Genomic DNA, 20232 nt, shown 5'->3' with positions numbered 1-20232 from the left:
TAACTTTTGACCCCTAAGGGCTAGAAACAAAATTCTTTTTTCATCGGATTCCTTGGCTCAAGCCGATTCGATTTCACCCTATGATGTCATTTTCCGGTATGCAAATTTTCCCGCCATTTTGAATTTTCTGAAAAACCTACTTTTTCGAACTCCTCCTAGGCCGTTGCTCCGATTTTCACGAAAATTGAAACAGATCATCTTCAGAGCATGTTGACAAAAAGTTATGGAATTCAAGTTGATTCGTCCAATCGTTTTCAATAAACGCACAAACAAATTTTACGTGGAGGTTGCAAAAACACACTAAAGGCTATATCTCCGCAACGCTTTATCGTATTCAAACCAACCTTGGTACATGTCATCACAAGCATGACTTGAAGCAACATGCAGCGTTTCGGCGCAGCGCCACCTACCTGTCCGGAGATACGAAAAATGCCTATTTTGGCTTATAACTTCTGAACCGTTTATCCAAAAATCATAAAATTGGTCTCATTAGATTCAGGGCGTCATGCCGAGTCGACTGATATCCAATTTTACCATGTCGGCCATTTTGGATGTCGGCCATTTTGAATTATGTGCAAAAATGCTGTATTTTATGAACGCATGAACAGATTGTTATGAAACTTGGTATGGGTCATCACCACGATGCCCTGAAGTAGCCTGAGAAGTTTCGAAACAGCGCCACCTAGTGGAGAATTTTTTTTTTCAAACGCTTATAACTTTGGGTGTGGTTGACATATTTTGATGGGAGTGTGTTTTTTGGTCTCCTGAATCCTTGCCGACTCCAACGATACCAGACTTGCCAGGTTTCGGCATATGGTTTGCGCAGAGTTGTAATTTAGTGCTTAAAAAACATTTGCTGATATCTTCGAAACCGCTAGTCCGATCGAGACGAAACCAGCCTCAGAAGTTCGGAAACATAGGTCGATAGCTATACGCTAATGCCCAAATCTCAAAATATTGATAGTAAGGGGTAGTAAAATCCAATCAAAGTCAGGTGTCAGTCATTTTTTACGTGTTTTTTCATATAAATGTCTATAACTCCAAAACAAAATGAAATATTTTCACCAAACTTGACACACATATGTATGGGCTCACTACGAGGACACATAAAAAAATTGGTGGGATTGTGCCTCTTGGTGGCGCTATAATAAAACAAAACATGAAATTCCCATTGACTTCAATGCAGTATTACGGTTTAAAATGCTAATGCTATAATTTAAGAATGCACTAGTGTATCATTACAAAACTCGGTATGTGTCTTCCGCTCTATGTCCCGAAGATATTCAAAAAGTTTCGGGGCAGCGCCACCTTGTGGTCAAAAGTTGTAATAAAATGTACAAAAATGCTAATAACTTTTGATTAAATTAGCCTATTGTAATGAGACTGGTCATAATACATTCATTGGCTCATGCCGAGAAGATAGATACCAATTTTGCCATATTTTGCAAACATATCTGTGCTCCATCTTGTTATTTGTTAAAAATCTACTTTTTCAAACTCATCCTAGACCGTTTGTCCGATTTTCACCAAAATTGATCCGTATCGTCTTCAGACCATGCTGACAAATACTTATGGATTTCGGATTGATAGACAAAACAGTTTTCATATACCACTGCAACAGAGTTGAGCCATGATGCAAAAATTACTCTTGAGGCTGTATCTCTGCAATGCTTTGACATATTGACACCAAACTTTGCATGTGTCATTGTCATCTCAATCTGACTAAACCACATCAGTTTCGTAACAGTGACACCTATTGGTCGAAAGTGATAAACCATTAAACCATTATTATTGACTGTATTTAAAATTTGACTGCTATTTTGCCTAAAATCAACTTAATAGGTCCTTAATGGCTCATTGTTGCAGTTGGCTTGAGACTTCCAGCCATGCTGGCATGTCTTGTCTTCTTCTTTGCGCTTGGCCCCGATAATGGCTGCTTGCAGCTATATTTATTATTATTATTATTATTATTATTATTATTATTATTATTATTATTATTATTATAAACACAATGTGTCCTGATGTAAAAGCTGAATTTTCGACATTGCCATTACTCTTGTCTTCAGTGTCATGAAATCATTCTAATATTCTTATTTGGTGCTCAAGAAACATTTCTTATTATTATCATAGTTTAAAATGGTTGTGCTGCTAAATGTTTTTGTGGAAACTAATACTTTTTGTCATGATTTTTTGATGAATTTTGATATTTAAAAGAATATCAATTCAACATGTCCTTGCTAAATATAAGTTTTAGTTTCTTTAGAAAAAAAAAAAAACTTTAGTGTAAACCTCATTTAGTTACACTTTATTTTAAGGTGTCCTTCAGTCCAAGATTAATATTAATGTAAATGTAATGTAGGTTTAGGATTAAAGGGTTAGTTCAACCAAAAAAGAAAATTGTGTCATTAATTACTTACCCTCATGTCATTCGACACCCGTAAGACCTCCGTTCATCTTCGGAATACAAATTAAGATATTTTTTGTTGAAATCTGATGGCTCAGAAATGCCTATATTGGCAGCAATGATATTTTCTCTCTCAAGACCCACAGAAGGCACTAAAGATGTTGTTAAAAAGTCCATCTCACTACAGTGAGTACAATCATTTTATGAATTAAATAGAAGAGTTTTTGTGCACAAAAAAATTAAATAATGACTTTATCAAACAAGTTCTTGTCATCCGTCTGGGCCTCTGACATGAACTCATGAAGCACCACGATGCATGTGCGAGAATATTACGTAGAGCTGGCAGAAGCAAGGAGCTTTGTTTACGAGCAGAGGAAGACTCGCCGTAGCCAAGCTTTTGAATTCTACATTGATTGTGTTTTAGGTCTTGGCGTAATGCTCAAAATGGTGCTAAAGTGTGCATTTCCTGGATGCCAGAACCCCAGCTCTATGTCATATTCTCACGCGTGTGACGTGATACTTCGTGAGTTCACGTCAAAGGCCCAGATGGAAGACAAGAACTTGTTGAATAAAGCCGTTATTTAGATTTTTTTGGTGCACAAATCTATTCTTTGGTGTACAAATCTATTCAAATCTATGACGACATCTTTAGTGCCTTTTATGAGTCTTGAGAGAGGAAATGACATTGCTGCCAATGAAGCCTTTCTGAGCCATCGAATTTCAACAAAAATATCTTCATTTGTGTTGCGAAGATGAACAAAGGTCTTAAGAGTGTCGAACGACATGAGGGTAAGTATTCAATGACAGAATTGTAATTTTTGGGTTGACTACCCCTTCAATGCTTCACTGTCAGAAAAAAAGTGCACTGCTGTCACTGGGGCGGTACCCTAAGGTACTAATGTGTTCATTTAAGGTACTACTCTGTTCCTTTAAGGTACTAATATGCACCCTTAAAGTACTGATATGCAGGGACGTGCACAGGATTTTTGAGGGGCAGTTGCTCTGACCTAAAAAAGGGACCCCCCCCCCCCCCTCCAACAGAAACCAACCACCCCACCCCCACCCCTCATGATCTGTCCAATTACATATTATTGTTATTGCCATTATCATTATTATTTCAATGCCCCCTAGTGGTATTTATGTTCTGCTCAGGAAAAATATTATAGGTGGGGCTATTTTTTTGCAGGGGGGTCTGGGGGTTTCTTCCCCAAGAATTTTTTTTATTTCGTAGATGTGATTTCCTGCATTTTGGTGCGTTTGAGGCCATTTCCCTTGCCTATACCAATAAAGAACTCAAACCAGTCAATATCAATAGTCTAATAAAAAAAGACAATATTAATTTAACTGCCATCAACAGTTTATGATCGTCCATTTGTTATACCTTTCCGACAACTTTAAGTCTCACCCGACAACGGCGACAATCTCCTTCTAGTGCCGCTAATGCAGGCTCAGCCAAGGCGGTTAGAAGGATTTTGGGGGCCCCAAGCAAAATGGACATGGCTAACCTTCTACAGATAAACGGGTAATGATTAAAAAATGTTTGTAAAACTTTAAGAAACCATTTTTAAAACGTCTATAAACATTACATAGATAGACAGACCAAATATTCCTAACACTTTGTTAAGGGTTACTAGTTGGTTTGTAAACTGTCTATAAACATTATCTGGATGGTTATTATAAAGTTGCAACAGATGACTATAATACCTGTTAAATAGTTAATAAACAGTAACAGTAAAACATGTGGGTTGTCCTGATACTGTACTTCAAAATGCAACAGTGTAAAAATTGCCACACCGAATAAAGTAACTGTTCAAGATCCATTGGTAACTTATAAAAATAATATCATATTTGCATAAACTCAGGGTTGCCAACTCTCACGCATCTGGCGTGAGACTCACGCTTTCAGGCTCTGTCTCACGCTCTCACTCCGCCCAACTCAATCTCACGCCAAATTGCCAAACCTGCTTTTGATATTAAACAAAGCTATAAGCTTTAATTTTTTTAAATGTGTTTTAATGAAATTCAAACAATAAATAGCGTTTTGGCGCTAATGTGGCATAATGTTAAAGCCAGAGGCGTTGAAAAGCGGAGTTGCATGCTCTCGTCTCCCTGCGGTGCGCGCTGGTCACGTGGCCCATGAGCGCTCAATACTTCTAGCGCTGTGCCAATGAATTTAAATGGCTTAAGCGAATACACAACAGTTTCACTATATAGATGTTTGCTGCAAGTTTTGGTAAACAGTACAGCTTAGTGTTAGTGTTTATTGATTATTAAGTCAGCCATATTTACAGGATCGTTTTTATTATGGAGAGTGATAGAGATTCAACATTGTTAACATTAATGTTATTCTTGTATTTAGCCCTCAGGTATTCCTTACTAATAGGTCACACTCATACTCATTAAATTATATTTATTGAATATTTTGAGGAGATCTTTTGGTACTAAATACTATTTGTGCAACAATTATTGTCAATAAATGACCACTTAAAACATTTTTCTTCTAATATTTGTATTTCTTCTAAAATTTATATTACAATTAGTGTAGTAATTAATATTAAAATAGAGAATTCCAATTCAAAGAGGCAAATTAGTCATTTTGTGGCTAAAAAATATTAATGTTTATTTGTAATGCCATTAGGTGCCTTATGGCTCTTTAATAAATATACATGTATCTAATCTAGTTGCTCAAAAATATATTGCAGTCTTTGCATTCTAATAAATATTTAGATATGATGATCAAACACTAGATTTCTTTAAATGTGAAATTTCAAAACTTAAATAACTTGCGTCCTAATCTTTTTAATGAATAATGATACTTATATAAGCACTCACAAGTGAATATTAGGGAATGGCACATATAATTTGACCCATGTTTAAACTAGTGCCAAAACAAACATATTATTATGTACAGTAAATATACTAGATATAAACTGATACTGAATCAAGATCAAAAGCATTATTCATCCTCCCGTTACAAGCAGCATTTGCCAGGCAGGTAATGCTAACATAAACGTATTTTTGCTAGCCTACCTGCTGCAAAATTACACCATTTTTGTACAAATAAAGCTATTTTATATAGTGTAATTTATCACTTACCACTATCTTGTTTTTTCTCTTTTTTCTTTTCTGGCTTCCTAAAGCATAATTCCGCTTCATGAGGAGGTTTTGTATTTTGCCGGCAGCAGAGATTGCGTGGTTGGGTGGCTGTTGTCAGCGACGACTGAGAGGGCCCCCTTGAGGGGGATTCCGATAACTGTCATTGCACTTTACTGCATTGACTATCAAAGGGGCGCTCAAGCAGTTTGTCGTTGCATTTTATTCTTAACCTGTCGCTGTCTTGAGGCCCCAGGCCAGCTCGGTGCCCCAAGCAATTGCTTGACTTTCACTTTCGGACGGGTACCCGAATATGGAAGTGAACGAGGCTTTGCGATTTTTTTTTTTGTATCTAGGCCTACGTGAAATTCTGCATCCATTGTACGATTTTTTTATTTATTTTTTTCCACCTCGGAAGGGCAACGTGAGTCGAGAAGGGCATATGGGCAGTTGCCCGGGCAACCTGAGCAACCCCCCTGTGCACCTGCTGATATGTACCTTTTAAGGTATTAAAATGTACCGTTTAGGGGTTAGTAAGGTACAAAAGCCCCAGTGACAGAACTGTACCTTTTTTTCTGAGAGTGTTGGTTTAGGGCTAGTTGTCTGTAATTAAGTATAATCTAAAGTTTTCTACTGTATCACTAAAGTAACTATATGTAATAGGTCTAACACTAAATTAAAATGTTTGTAAAAAAAATAATTAAAAAAAACATCCATGATGACAGCCATAGAAAAACCTCTAATAATGAATTGTTTGGGAAGCACAGCGCATGTAACTATTAATATATGCACACTATTATATGCTTTGGAGCTTGCTATGTTACACTCTCAGAAGAAAAGGTTCTATCGGCGCTACTTATTTGGAACCCTTAAAATGTTCTATATAGAAGTATAGCTGAGTATACTCCAAAAAACCTTTTATGCTAAAAAGGTTCTTTAAATGACAAGAAAGAACCCTTTTGGCACTTAAAAAGGGTTCTATATAGAACACTGCAAAAAATGCATTTATTATTTACTATTTTTGTCTTGTTTCTAGTCTAAATATCTAAAAATTCTTGCATTAAGAAATAATTAGGCAAGTCAAATTTTTTGTCTTGTTTTGGTAAAAAATAACTCAAAATAAGAGAGTTTTTGCTTAAAGGGGGGGTGAAACACTCAGTTTCAGTCAATCTCATGTCAATCTTGAGTAGTATTGCATCCTTCGTATCTCTGAAAAGTCTTTAGTTTTATTATATTTGTAAATGAAATATGGGCTGTACCGAGTCTTTCCGGAAAAAAACAGAGCGCCTGGAGGCATATCGTTTGGGCGGAGCTAAAGAATGACGAGCGCGTAAAACGGTGACGTCCTCAAGCGTGGAGAAACCCTTGCTATCGATCTCAGCTAATAGATATGATCCAGAATCTAATTCGGAGGCTGAAATAGAAACAGCAACAGCAGGACGTCCGTCTCTGTGGTATGTACTGTATTTAGTGGCCTGTCAACATTTGTCTTTACTCTCAGTTTATGAGGACATGATTCGGTTTATGGACTATTGTATGCGACCAAACCTTAGTAGCAAGCAAAACGGTTTTGCACGTCAGACTAGTGTAACGTTATACATCGAACAGCAATGAAGTCCGTTAGCGCATTTGAATGACGAAGCACGCGATCGTGTCGTTTACTGATGTTTACATACGTGACGATAAGCAACAGCGTAGACATTTGAAGCAGTTTTACTCACCGGCTGCTTCCAAAGCAGGACCGAACCTTTATCGCTGGGACGGCTCCGTCAAAAACACACTTCTTGGAGTGTGGAGATCCACTTTGCTATGCGACTGAAGCATTTCTGCGTTCAAATTGGTTTAAATGCAGCGCTGCCTTCCCGGAATGCTGTGCTGAAGCGTTGAAGTCGCTTAATGTCAAAGTGGAGGAATGAAGTGGAGCGCGGCGCGGACTATAACCGACATTAGTGTTCACGGACGACTGGATCTGCAGCTGAGAGAGTGTTTACGGCCGTGCATTTCCTCTCTCGCTCTAGTCACGCGCGCACCCTACCGGGAGAAGAGCCTGTACGGCCCATACAAGGACCATCCGCTCTATCGACGTCAAGCCGACCCATACTCGAAAAAAACTCTCCGAAACTTGTGAGAAACCGGAAGGAGTATTTTTAACACAGAAATACTCCGTCAAACGTCCAACATTAGTTTTTGAAACTTTGTCTATGTTTAGGATGGGAATCCAAGTCTTTAACAGTGTAAAAAGCTCAGTATGCATGAAACAGCATACTGAGAAAAAAATAAGAGAGTTTTTGCGTAAAATAAGCAAAATAATCCGCCAATGGGGTAAGCAAAATAATGTTGTTTTAAGATTATTTTACTTACCCCATTGGCAGATTATTTTGCTTATTTTACGCAAAAACTCTCTTATTTTTTTCACAAAACAAGACAATTATTTTTGCTTCTCAGGTAAATACTTCTTGTTTTAAGAATGTTTAGAAAATGTTCGGACTAGAAATGACAAAAATACTAAGTAAGAAAAGCATTTTTTGCAGTGAACGTTTTAGGGGTTCCAACTCCGTAGCGCCGATAGAACCTTTTAAAGGTCCACTGAAATCAAAAGTTTTTTTAGCTTTTAGTATGACTGTGTTAGCCTTAAAGTTATGAATAAGCTGGTATGTTCCAAAACTATGACAAAATGTGCATTTAGGAGATATGCACAATCAAAATTTACAGTCTCTCATTTCCGTTAAAACGAATCTCAGATTTTGGTGACATCATCGCAGACAAATCTTCTGTCCAATCAAAATGCTGTCTTGAATCTAAAGCCCTACACTGCTGAAGCGGCAGCTGAAATCGGTCAGTTGTTAACACACATCTACTAATTTCTACATGGTGAAAGGAACATAGCACACTATATATGTGATAGGAAAGATTCAGTGTAAATATGCTTTCATTTGAGGCGAATCATGAAGTCTGTTTTCACATTAGTTTCACACACCGCAGAAGCGCACTCACTCCAACAGCTCTGTTAAATTTAGACTACAGACATGAGAGTGCAGCGCGGATCATATGCGCGAGTCGGCGCAGACAGCAAACATATCTACCCATTTAAATTCTGCACACAATGCTGCATTTTAAAGCGATATGGAGGAGATTATGATGGTAAACAGGGTTAAAGGAAACTGGCTTTACCAAACAGAAAGGACCGCTCTTGCGCTCTAGTCAAACTGTATATTAACAAAACGCTATTGGCTGTTTCAAAAAAGGGGAGGAGCTGCTAACAGCTGGAGCCGTTTCAGGGGAAATTACATCAACACATTGAATAATGCGCCGCGTTTCAAGGCACTTCAGTGGGCCTTTAAGGTTCTATATAGAACCTTTTCTTTTAAGAGGGTATATTGGTAGACTACAGCATTCTCTGGGAATTTTCTGCTGCTATCTAAAAAATCCTCTTGATGAAAATAGGTGTGTTGGCTCCTGCCTGATGTTTCTTGTTATTTGTGATCATCTCCTTGGTCTTGTTCAGAGAGATGTTGTTTTCCTGGCACCATACTGCCAGGGTCTTAACCTCCTCTCTGTACTCGGCCTCCTCACCATCTGTGAGCAGACCAATGACTGTTACATTATTAACTGACGGTGTTTGAGTTACTCCGACCGACACACATCATCTGCGAATAACAAGCAACAAATACAACAGTGGAATTTTCTTTTATACATAACCCAGGTGCACACAGCAACTTGTTAATCAGCATAACATTGCGACAAAAAATATTGAAGAGCCTTCACATTTTTCTCAACGGTGGAAGGAACTCCATCAGAATAGCCCTGTACCTTCAAACAACCCTGAAAGATACAACTACTCTGTGAGCAATTGACTTACAGCTGTTAATACACTTGACCTCTACAAAAATACTATTATTGACTTTCTGTTGTATCATAGTGTCTGACCTACATCTCTGTAAGATCATTCGTTTCTGACCAATTATTCTGACCAATCTTGCCATGTTATTCGCTCCTTAAGATGAATCACATTTGTTGTAAAGTCAAAAGAAAATGTAAGCCTTTTTTTCATTTCAATTAAAGGTGCTAAAATTGCTATTTTAACCAATGAACCGGGATGTGTAAGGGAGTCGCACTCGGTTTCAGGTTTTATTTGGCAGAAATGCTTTACTCTTAGCAGTGTGAACAAGTGACACAGCAGCCGCTGAGCGAACACACAGAGTAACGTCATAACATCATTTTAAACACACTTGATAAACATATGATAAACAGAGCAGTGTTACCTCATACTCATGACCAGAAAAGCAGAAATGGCGCCGGCAACTGTGGCATAATAAAAGTCCCACTGCTTGTTCATCTTATTAACAATCACTCCAGCGGCCTTGCTCAGCTCTCCGTTTCATACTACAGTGAATTTATTAATCACATCCATTAACTTTTCTTGATCGCATCCATTCAATTTCTGCCTGAGTCCTATCCCATTTTTTTTTCCACCGGCTGTAAGGTAAAGACCACATGTGCCAAGATTATGTGCTCAAACTTGGCATCATCAAACGATGCCTTTGTTTTTAATAGGCGTCCTCTAGTGGACAGAAAAGTTACATCGTGCATATTTAATAGTAAAATCCATAACATTGAACTGAATAATCCTTTAATTCAATTATTAAACAGTCCATAGTCAATTATTCAATTAAAATATGCAAGGATTATTATATATTTAATATGATTGATTTTTTTTTATTAATACTTTAAATTCAGCAAAAATGTAGCCAATTAAATGGATTCAAATAAATGCTACTCTTTTTAAAGAATCAGTATAACATTTATCACAGTTCAAACTAAAATATTAATCAGCACAACTGTTTTCAACATTGATGATAATAATAATCAGCATATTAGATGAGGTGACTTGCTCTAATGAAGCTGAAACGTTTAATTCAGAAAATTCATGTGCAACTCAAGAAAGTGTGCCTATTTCCATGTGATGCAGTACCACAATAGTGCAGAGTCATGTACCAGAACGCATTAGAGAGTCATGAAACCGCTCTCTCCAGGAGAACAAAAAAGACAACCCAATGGCAAAGAGAGCAGATTTTGCAGTTCCGGTCAGAAAAAGGCCATACAGAGGAAACATGGTGGTCACTGGTAGGGGTCAACCTCCACCTTATTTTCTAAAAAAAAAAAGGAAATAACTTTCTAAAGGCAACGATCAGTGCTCATTTGTAGATAAAACTCTTAGTGAGTGACTCTTAACTGCATTGTTCATGCAAGGCATTCAGCTATTGACTTCACTTGGTGGGTTAGAAGCCACATATTATAGTAGTTTGTGCTAATAGATAGACATAGACTGTTTGAGTTTATGAAGTGTTGTATGAAACTCTGGATAAAGGTTGTAGCTGCTTTGTATTTTAGGCTATGTATCGAAACTGGAATAATTGTAGTCCTGGAATTGTATGGAATTGCATGTGTGTCTATGTTAAATTTGTTTGTCTCCTGAGTGGAACACTGTGCTATTTTCCATATAGCTGCAGTAAAACCATGTACAGGAGCACAGAATTGCCATGTGGCTACAGTGTAATTTACAACTGCATTAACCAGGAAAACGTTTTCCTCGGAACATGATTCAATAACTCTGAACTTTGCACGTTATCATGCTCCTTAACAAAAACATTGGTGTGGAAAGGGTTTTGAGCCAGATCACACCTCACTCACATTCTCATGTTGGCTGCCTGTTACAAGGACCAAATTTACATCACAATTGTAGTACCTCCCCGCCTATGTTTGGAGCATGATGGGATTTACACATTGCCACATAGATGTGATCTTCACACAAAGAGTCAGATCTACATCAGCCTCACTAAATGTATTTACATCTTGACTGTATTATAACTGTGAATTTCTATAATGCAATTTATTTCAATGCTCCCAAAAAGAATGTAAGAGCTTGTGAGATTTTCTTTTATTCTCAACCTTGGCCACTTTATTAAGTGCACTGGTTTTAGGGCTTTTTGCCAGAGACTATTGTAATCTGACCACATGCATCAAACTTCTGACCAATAACAAATGCCATGTATGCTTTTGCTATATCTTCTTTAAATCACAGGACCCCTGCTTGCACAAGTTCACATCCTGTGTACCGACTCAGAAAGAGGGACAAACGTTTGCTCTAATCTTCAGTGACTGTTCTCGAGGTGTGAAGTATGGATTCAATGGACGTTTTACATATCAAGGATCTAGCAAACACCAACCGGATACGGCGGAAAAACTCCAGATCAAGATGTTCACTGTAAAAAGATAACTGTGAAAAATACAGCAACTTGCTGGCAGCAATTTGCTTGTAAGTTGCTGTATTTCATTTCACAGTATTCTTACTGTAAATATAATCGCAGTAACTTTTTAATTACTGTAAAAAAAATGTACAGTAATAATCACAGTACTGTATTTTATAATTATACTGTAATCAGGATTACTGCATTAATTTTGTGTACTGTAAAATAAAGACACTGTCACAAATGCCATTTATTTTCTCACTTTTAATTTCAAAAATTCATAAAAAAAATAGTATAGCATAATTTGTTCAATGTTACAATTTATCTGTACATTTTTTATTTCGTCACTTTTCTGAACATACAAAAAAAAACTTTTCTGAACAAACAAAATCAATATTTATTAAAATGTTTGGATAAAATTACAAATGTATAAAAATGTAATTATTTAAAAACAGCAGGATTTCAAATCTATATATTTTCTGAACATATAAATTTTTTTCAATAAGTTAACATTTCTCTGTGAACAATTTATTTCATTTCAGCACTTTTTTGAGCAAACAAAACAATCAATATGTATTCAAATGTTTGGGTAAAATTACAAATCTATAAAAATTAAATGATTTAAAGGGATAGTTCACCCAAAATGTTTAATTGTGTCATCATTTACTCACCCTCAACCTGTATAAATTTCTTTCTTTTGCTGAACACAAAGAAAGATATTTTGAAGAATGTCGGTAACCAGACAGTTGATGGGTCCCATTGACTTCCTTAGTAGAAAAAAAAATACTAAGGAAGTCAATGGGACCCATCAACTGTCTGGTTACCGACATTCTTCAAAATATCTTTCTTTGTGTTCAGCAAAAGAAAGAAATTCATACAGGTTGAGGGTGAGTAAATGATGACACAATTGAAATTTTTGGGTGAACTATCCCTTTAAAAACAGAAGGATTTCAAACCTGAATATTGTTTTTCTCCAATAATGTTTTTTTTCCATAACTATTATTCTTTTAAAACTTGACCTGGACTTCCTGGGCCTGAGTCTTCTGCCCTGTAGAAGAAGAAATTCATTATTAATGTAAAAGTTTAAAAGTAAGACAGATAAGTTGATGACATACACATAAAGTTTTAAATAAATATTAGTATTTTTTATATGCTTTGTTGGTGGTTTGTGGAGTAGCATCCCCCGGGGCTGATATTTTTTTATAGCTTTACAAAAGATGTAAAATGTAAATGTATTTTCGTTAACACAAACTGTAACATCTGTAAAAATAACAACCTATTTTGAAAAGATAAAATGTAAATATTATGGAGTTGCAACTCGACTCTTATTAGACAGAATTGGTTTCTGTCATTTGCCATTACTTTAATATTTAATGACTGTCTACATGAATATTATAAAATTGTACATGAATATCCCACATTTCTGCCACAATACCATGTTTGCAGTTAGTGATACAACAGTGAAATTTATGTTTGTGAGTTCTGAATGGAAAAGTATTCTAACTGGCTGGTGTTGTCACACAATGTTCCTCCTGTTTTTCATGTCAGTGTTGTTGAATCACCTTGTGTTGACGCTGTAAAACTGCCTGATTTGAAAATGATGCTTGGCAGGCCTAAAGGGATAGTTCACTTTAAAATGAAAATGCTATTATCACATACTCAACCTCAAGTTGTTTCAAATCTGTATGAATTTCTTTCTCCTGCTCAACACAAAAAGAGGATATTTTGAAGAATGTCAGTAACCAAACAGTTAACTGGAGCCAGTGACTTCCATAGTATTTTTTTTTTACTATTATGGAAGTCACTGGCTCCAGTTAACTGTTTGGTTACCAACATTCTTCAAAATATCCTCTTTTGTGTTCAGCAGAAGAAAGAAATTCATACAGGTTTGAAACAACTTGAGAATAAATTTTAAAATGAACTATCCCTTTAATAGACAAGTTGCTGGCCACCCCTGACTTTCAATCACCATTTAAAGGTATTCAAGGTAACAATTAAAAGTCTCACCTGGAATTAGTTGTTCTGCCAGTCATACTCGATGAAGTCCCTGATGACCACCTTCCCAGTTTGTCTGCTAATCTGGACCTTTGAATTGCACTCGCTGTGCTCTGGGTTAATTCTGACGAAGAATCTGAAAATAAAAACATTAGGCTATGCATTACCCTATCCAAGAAAAAATACCTCTTTTTTTTTTTCTATTGGATCAGTAACAACTAGAGATTTTTGGAATGTAAGTGCAAGATGCTTTATATGTGAAGTAACCCTTAATATTGGCATCTATTGTGTATGTTGAGTGCTTGGATCTTACCGAGCATGATGAGTCTGGGAGTGTTTGGCAGGAAATCTGAGCCTCAGCGTTTGCTTAGGTGGAAGTTTCTTGTAACACAAAATAAAACGAAAACAGTTTTAGAAATCACAAGTTCAATATTCATAAGAGAAAGTGTGTGGCAATACTGTAAAAAATTACAATTTCAAATAATTTTTATTTAAAGCTAACGTAGCTACTATTTAATAAAATAAAAGACGTTATAAATGTAATTTCGCCAGATAAGACAAATATTAATACAATATGCTCCCAAAAGTCGGGAATGGCACTCTATTAACAACCTAACTTATAGTTTCTGCAGCTTGAAGGCAATGAAGTTCAGAAAAATCATGAAATTATTAAGAATATGTTAAGTAACGTAGCTTAACAGATAACGTTACCTCTAGCTGGCTGCGTTTTCTCGGCCCGCTTAACTTCAATGTCTGATTCCTCAGGCGGCAACAGCAAGCATGAAGAGAAAAGAAACGAGAGATTATTAAACGGCTACCGCGCCAATAAATACAAAAAATTACACCATTTTAAATGAATGTCATTTCCCAACGCTAACGTTAGTCTTTAATCAAATTAAAGACGTTAAAAATGTAATGCTGCCGGATAAGACACATCTTAATACAGCCTATAGCCCATGTATGCTCCCACAAGTTTGACTAGCATTTTACCAATCTAGTTTCTGGGGGTTTCCATTCAGAAAAATCATGATTAATCACTATGAAAAATATGTTAAGTTAGGCCTAACGTACATACCTCAGCTGCGTTTGCTTTCAGCTCGAGACCGTCGAGAGTCGGCAGGCTGGCTCACTGCCTAACGCGCATGTGGTGACAGGAAAAAAAGCGATCACATTATGTGACGGATCAGCACCAAAAGAGATCACATCCACAATTTAATTTTTATTTAACAATACTATCCTTCTATAAATTAATGACGTTATCAAATGTTGCCAGACTAGAAAATATATCGAAATCATGCAGAAATATTTGTGGAAATAAAATTATAAAATGCACACACAGCATGAGACGAGTTTACTAGAAAGTGTGCCGCTCATTACTCTTTTCTCTCTCAGTGCACTCTTAAAGTTGAACAAACAGTTGACTTTACAAGAGTAAACTTTGGAAATACATTATGTTACCTTTCTGAAGTAAAAATTCGGATGAAAGTGGGGAATCTCGTAGCTTTCCTTGGCTGAAAAAAAAAATATTCTAGAAAATGCTGTATTGTGATTCACAGGAGAGAAAAAAAATACTGTAGAATTTACCCGCCATTGAAAAAAGACCATGATGCTTTGCAGATCTACAGCAACATGCTGTATACAGGTTCTACAGTAAGAATTTTCTCATTTTACAGTAATAATGCTGTGAAAACTACAGATATTGGTTACAGTGTTGGGTCTGGCTTGTCAGGCTATCATCGCCCTAGAACGCAAACAAAATGGCGCCGCCCATTGTCCAAATATATAATTTTTTAAACAACGCAGATGTTTCATGGGATTTCTTCTTAACAGTCTTAGCACCAAGGGTTTCCTTTAACATAAGGGAACATAAAGGAATTCCTAAATACAAAGAGATGTTAAGGGCCTGTAGGCCAAAATGTGTGTCGCACCTTTAATACGCGGGGGGGTGGGGGGGGGTCACAGTTGTTTTTAGTCACATGGTCAAGGAAAAGACAAAGGGATATTGCAATGGTTCCTCTGGCTCTTGATTCACTTTTTTTTAAATAATATTGGCGAGGAAAATTTCCTCTCTAGCTAAGTGTAGATTTTCCTACACTTTCCTAAGTGTAGAGATGCATTATTTAGACACGACAAATTCTAATATACACTGATTATAATTCTGACCTCGCCAATACTAGTCTGGCATGCAGAATACAGCATTTTTAGTCTTTTTCACCGATATGTTTGCACAGGGATCATTTGGCAATGTTGACATCTGTACACCAAACTTTGCAAAAACACACAAAGGAAAAAAATATATTTTTAAGTATATTGTGTAAATGCACCCTACATTTTTACAGAACATTACTGATCAGACTATGCAGGTTTGCCAATATTGTAGGCCTATGACTACAGATTAAGAAACAGCTGGGGTTTTTTTTTTTTTTTTTTTTTAGTAATTTAAATTGTAATGGACATGGACACATTTCCACCTGCAAAATTAAAAAGCAATTTTATTTGAAATTAATTTAATAATGACAATGATAGATCTGATTACGCTGAATTTATGGCATACACAGCCTGTGGGCCATGCTCATTTCATTTCCCTTCTGTATTGGTGGACTGAAGAGTGTTTGTAATTGAACGCAGCAGGGTTGCAGGGATCACCATTATAACAAATTCAAAGTGTCTCTGTCCATGCTTCAGTATTTGATGAGATATGGATGAGAACAGGACACATCATCTGTCACTGACCTCTTATTTAACGTCCATTTTAGCCACTTAGGTTTCCAGGCTTTGTAAGACAAATAACCAGAAACAGAACCGATAGATGTTGAAGAATATTATCATTTGCTTTTTGCACACACCAAAATCTGTTCAAAGCCATATTACCCTAATCAGTGTTGATGACCTTTTTTCCACTCTAATAAGCCCTAATTATACTTTTGGTTTCATCTCTGGGCTTTGGTCTTCTGCCAAAACACGATGTCATTATAAGAGAACCTGATTAAATGTGGTGTTCTTTCATGCCAACATCTTGCTTGAGAACGCAGAACAGTAGTTTGCAGTGCCTGCAGATCTGTCTGCTTATCCAGGCCGAGACATAAAGAGGGGAGCGGAGCTGGAGAGGAGCCAGAGAAATGCAGCTTTGATCTCAGAGTCCAGACTGCTCCGCTGCTTTCTTTCCTCCCGAGCTCTCCACTGTCTGTCTAACAAAACGTAACTTTCAGTTCATGACGGTGCCCCATTTTAAAATCCATTATGCAAACCATGCCAACTTGATTCATTCAAAGCAAGAGGTCAGGGAATATTTGATTTCAGGGAAAGTCAATGGGCGAGCAAGTTTATCTGGTGCAATTGATATAATTAGCACATATTCCAATTCAGTGAAACAGGAAAGCGCATACAAAGAAAGAAGTAACATCTCTGCATCATAAGCAGTTATTGTGTATAACACCAACAACAATATTTTGAATACTACAGAGAGAAGGATGTTTCTAGGTTAGGAAGTTTTGCATGAAAATGTTGCTTTCCGGTTGCATCACCGCTTCGGCTTGGTGTTATAATGTTGGATTAATTCCCAGACAGCACCTATGGTACATGGTGGATCAGCCTTAAAATGAACTGAAATGGCCCATAAACTCTTACATAGTCTCTCCAGTAAGATCAAATTCATTGCCAAGAAGTCAATCACACATGCCCAGGAGAGTTCTTATCAATGCTTCACACCTTTATAAATCTCACCGACATGGAAATACCGTCAAAGGCAGTATTATAAACTGGCAGAAGCATTGACGTGACAAAAATTATTGGTTTTTTGAAATTTGGAAATATATAGCTATGTAATCGCACAACATCATCTGCAGTGTATGATGCCATATACTGCAAACCTTAAAGGGTTTGTTCACCCAAAAATAAAATTGATGTCATTAATGACTCACCCTAATGTCGTTCCACACCCGTAAGACCTCCGTTCATCTTCAGAACACAGTTTAAGATATTTTATATTTAGTCAGAGAGCGTATCCAAGTGTATGCACACTATACTATCCATGTCCAGAAAGGGAATAAAAACATCATCAAAGTAGTCCATATGAGACATCAGTTAGTTAGTTAGAATCTCTTGAAAATACATTTTGGTCCAAAAATAACAAAAACTATGACTTTATTCAGCATTGTCTTCTCTTCTTTGTTTGTGTTCAATCCTCAAATAAAGATTCAAATGGTTGTGAATCAGCGGATTGATTTATGATTCGGATCGCGTGCCAAACTGCTGAAATCACGTGACACTGATCTGAATCATTGATCAATTCACTGATTCATAACCGTTTGAATCTTTATTTGAGGATTGAACACAAACAAGGAAGAGAAGACAATGCTGAATAAAGTTGTAGTTTTTGTTATTTTTGGACCAAAATGTATTTGACGCATATTTTCGAAGAGATTCTAATTTACCAGCTGATGTCTCATATGGACTACTTTGATGATGTTTTTATTCCCTTTCTGGACATGGACAGTATAGTGTGCATACACTTGGATACGCTCTCGGACTAAATAAAAAATATCTTAAACTGTGTTCCGAAGATGAACGGAGGTCTTACCGGTGTCGAACAACCTGAGGGTGAGTAATTAATGATATAATTTTCATTTGTGGGTGAACAAAACCTTTGTCCAATTTCCCTTTAACTAAAGTTAAAATGAAAATTGATATAAGATTTAAAAATAAGAGCCAATTAAAAATTGTCATCATATAATTTCATATAAATAATACCAAAATAGCACTGCTGTGCAACCTTTCAAATCAACAAAAGTAATAAATATTTAATCATTAGGGACTATTCAATCCTAACTTAGTACAGCTGACAGAGTAATGAAGTGAATCTCATGCAGATCTGTACAGGTCACATTTTACCAAAAATAGAAGCTGTACAATTATGATAAAAATACAATTCAAAAGGAAAAGAAATTGCATTGTGATGTTATTTTAGACACAATTATGCTTTTTCAAAATCATACTGTAGCTCTTCTGTGTAATTAAAAAATAAATCTATCCTAAATCTAACCATTTGTTATCCTGAAAGGTGTGATTTCAGAATGTATAATTGACTATTTATAGTACAGAAGTGAATAAAACAAATCCTTTCAAAATTATTTTCCCTGTAATAAAGGTAAATGTATGGTAGTATGGTGTGGTGATGTGTGTGTGTGTTGGGGGGGGGGGGTTCTCTGGGTAGAGAGAATCAAAACCCACCCCCCTGTTTTGAGAGACAATATCCAGACACATTACAGTAATAAGAATTACGGTGTAAAATTTACTTATTTGCCCTGAAAATATTGCCACAATGCAAAAACAAAGTCACAAAGTTTCTTTAAGCAAAACAACTATTTTGTTTTGGAGTATGTGACACCTGGAAATGTTGTCATGTTTTATCTGATTCTTTTAGCTTTAAAATCATGTGATTGAGTGTGTGCCTTAATCAATCTGTTAATGTGATTCATATTTTCCTGTCTATGGATACATACTTAACTGCTTTTATATCCTCACCAAACACACCTTTCTTCCAATCTACAAATATTTCCCAGCACTTTAGATTGGATGATAGATGTGTTTTCTTGTTATGCCCGCGAGTGTCATTCATCTGAAGGAGTGTGAGTGATTCTTCATGATGGAGGAAGGTTGTTTGATGCAAGTTCATAAGAGGGAAACACATAACACCACAATCGCACGTTCTCAGAATAGCACTTGTCATTCATTTGTTAATTTTTCTTTCTTTCTAAGCTATTTTTAAAAATATTTTACACCTAACATATGCTGCGAACTATCACAAAACAGCTCTAGGTGTAGGTGGGTCCAAAACATTCTGTTATTAACCACATATGGTTGCAGTCAGTAACAATGTGTCCAAATACAGCCCTGCAATGTAAATGCTAAGTGTAGATGTGTCCCAAAATGAATTGCCCATCTACTTACCTTTCAATCACCCATTGTGGTAAAGTAAGGGAGTATGAGGTTTGCCAGTTATTTATCAGCAAAAATATCCATCTGATTTGAAGGGGCGATCGTGGCTGACAGCGTCTTGCTCCAAAAAAGAACAAGATTTAATGAAATTGAATAGCCTCATGAAAGATAGATATCAGTGTCTTACTTAAATGATGTGTTAACTCTTGAAAAATATGATTGTTCAACCCAAAAATGTGATCATTTACTCACCCTAATGTCATTCCAAAACCTAAATTAATTTATTTCTGTGTAGCATAAAATAAAATAATTTGAAAAGGTAGCCTAACCCAAATGGCATGGTTGCCAACATTCTTCAAAACATCTTCTTTTGTGTTTCACAGAAGTCATAAAGGTTTGGAAAGACACGAGAGTGAGTAAATGATGACAGCATTTTAAAGAAGTAAATTTAATTTACTGCATCCTAGCTCAAAATCATCAGTGCTTAACTGTCAAGGGAATTTCTGTGTGACAAAAAAATTATTATAAGTTTATAAAATAAAAATAAAGTTCCCT

General features: G+C 36.3%; 1 long non-coding RNA gene across 3 annotated transcripts; it reads right to left on the bottom strand.

The window, feature by feature from the left end:
* Window positions 1-12708: 12708 nt before the first annotated feature.
* Window positions 12709-15442, bottom strand: LOC137056476 (uncharacterized). 3 transcript variants are annotated; one of them, XR_010900355.1, is made up of 5 exons: window positions 14816-15442; window positions 14452-14500; window positions 14054-14121; window positions 13753-13876; window positions 12709-12793 (listed from the first exon to the last, which is right to left on the bottom strand). It is a non-coding gene; the product is annotated as an uncharacterized lncRNA (long non-coding RNA). The 3 variants fall into 3 exon arrangements; XR_010900356.1 differs by having other exon boundaries at window positions 14452-14493; XR_010900354.1 differs by lacking the exon at window positions 14816-15442 and having other exon boundaries at window positions 14452-14602.
* Window positions 15443-20232: the final 4790 nt, after the last annotated feature.

Source organism: Pseudorasbora parva, chromosome 21 (assembly GCF_024679245.1).
Source record: "Pseudorasbora parva isolate DD20220531a chromosome 21, ASM2467924v1, whole genome shotgun sequence".
Lineage (NCBI taxonomy): Eukaryota > Metazoa > Chordata > Actinopteri > Cypriniformes > Gobionidae > Pseudorasbora > Pseudorasbora parva.
The sequence above is the reverse complement of the archived record's forward strand: the minus strand, read 5'-3'. Positions and strand labels throughout refer to the sequence as shown.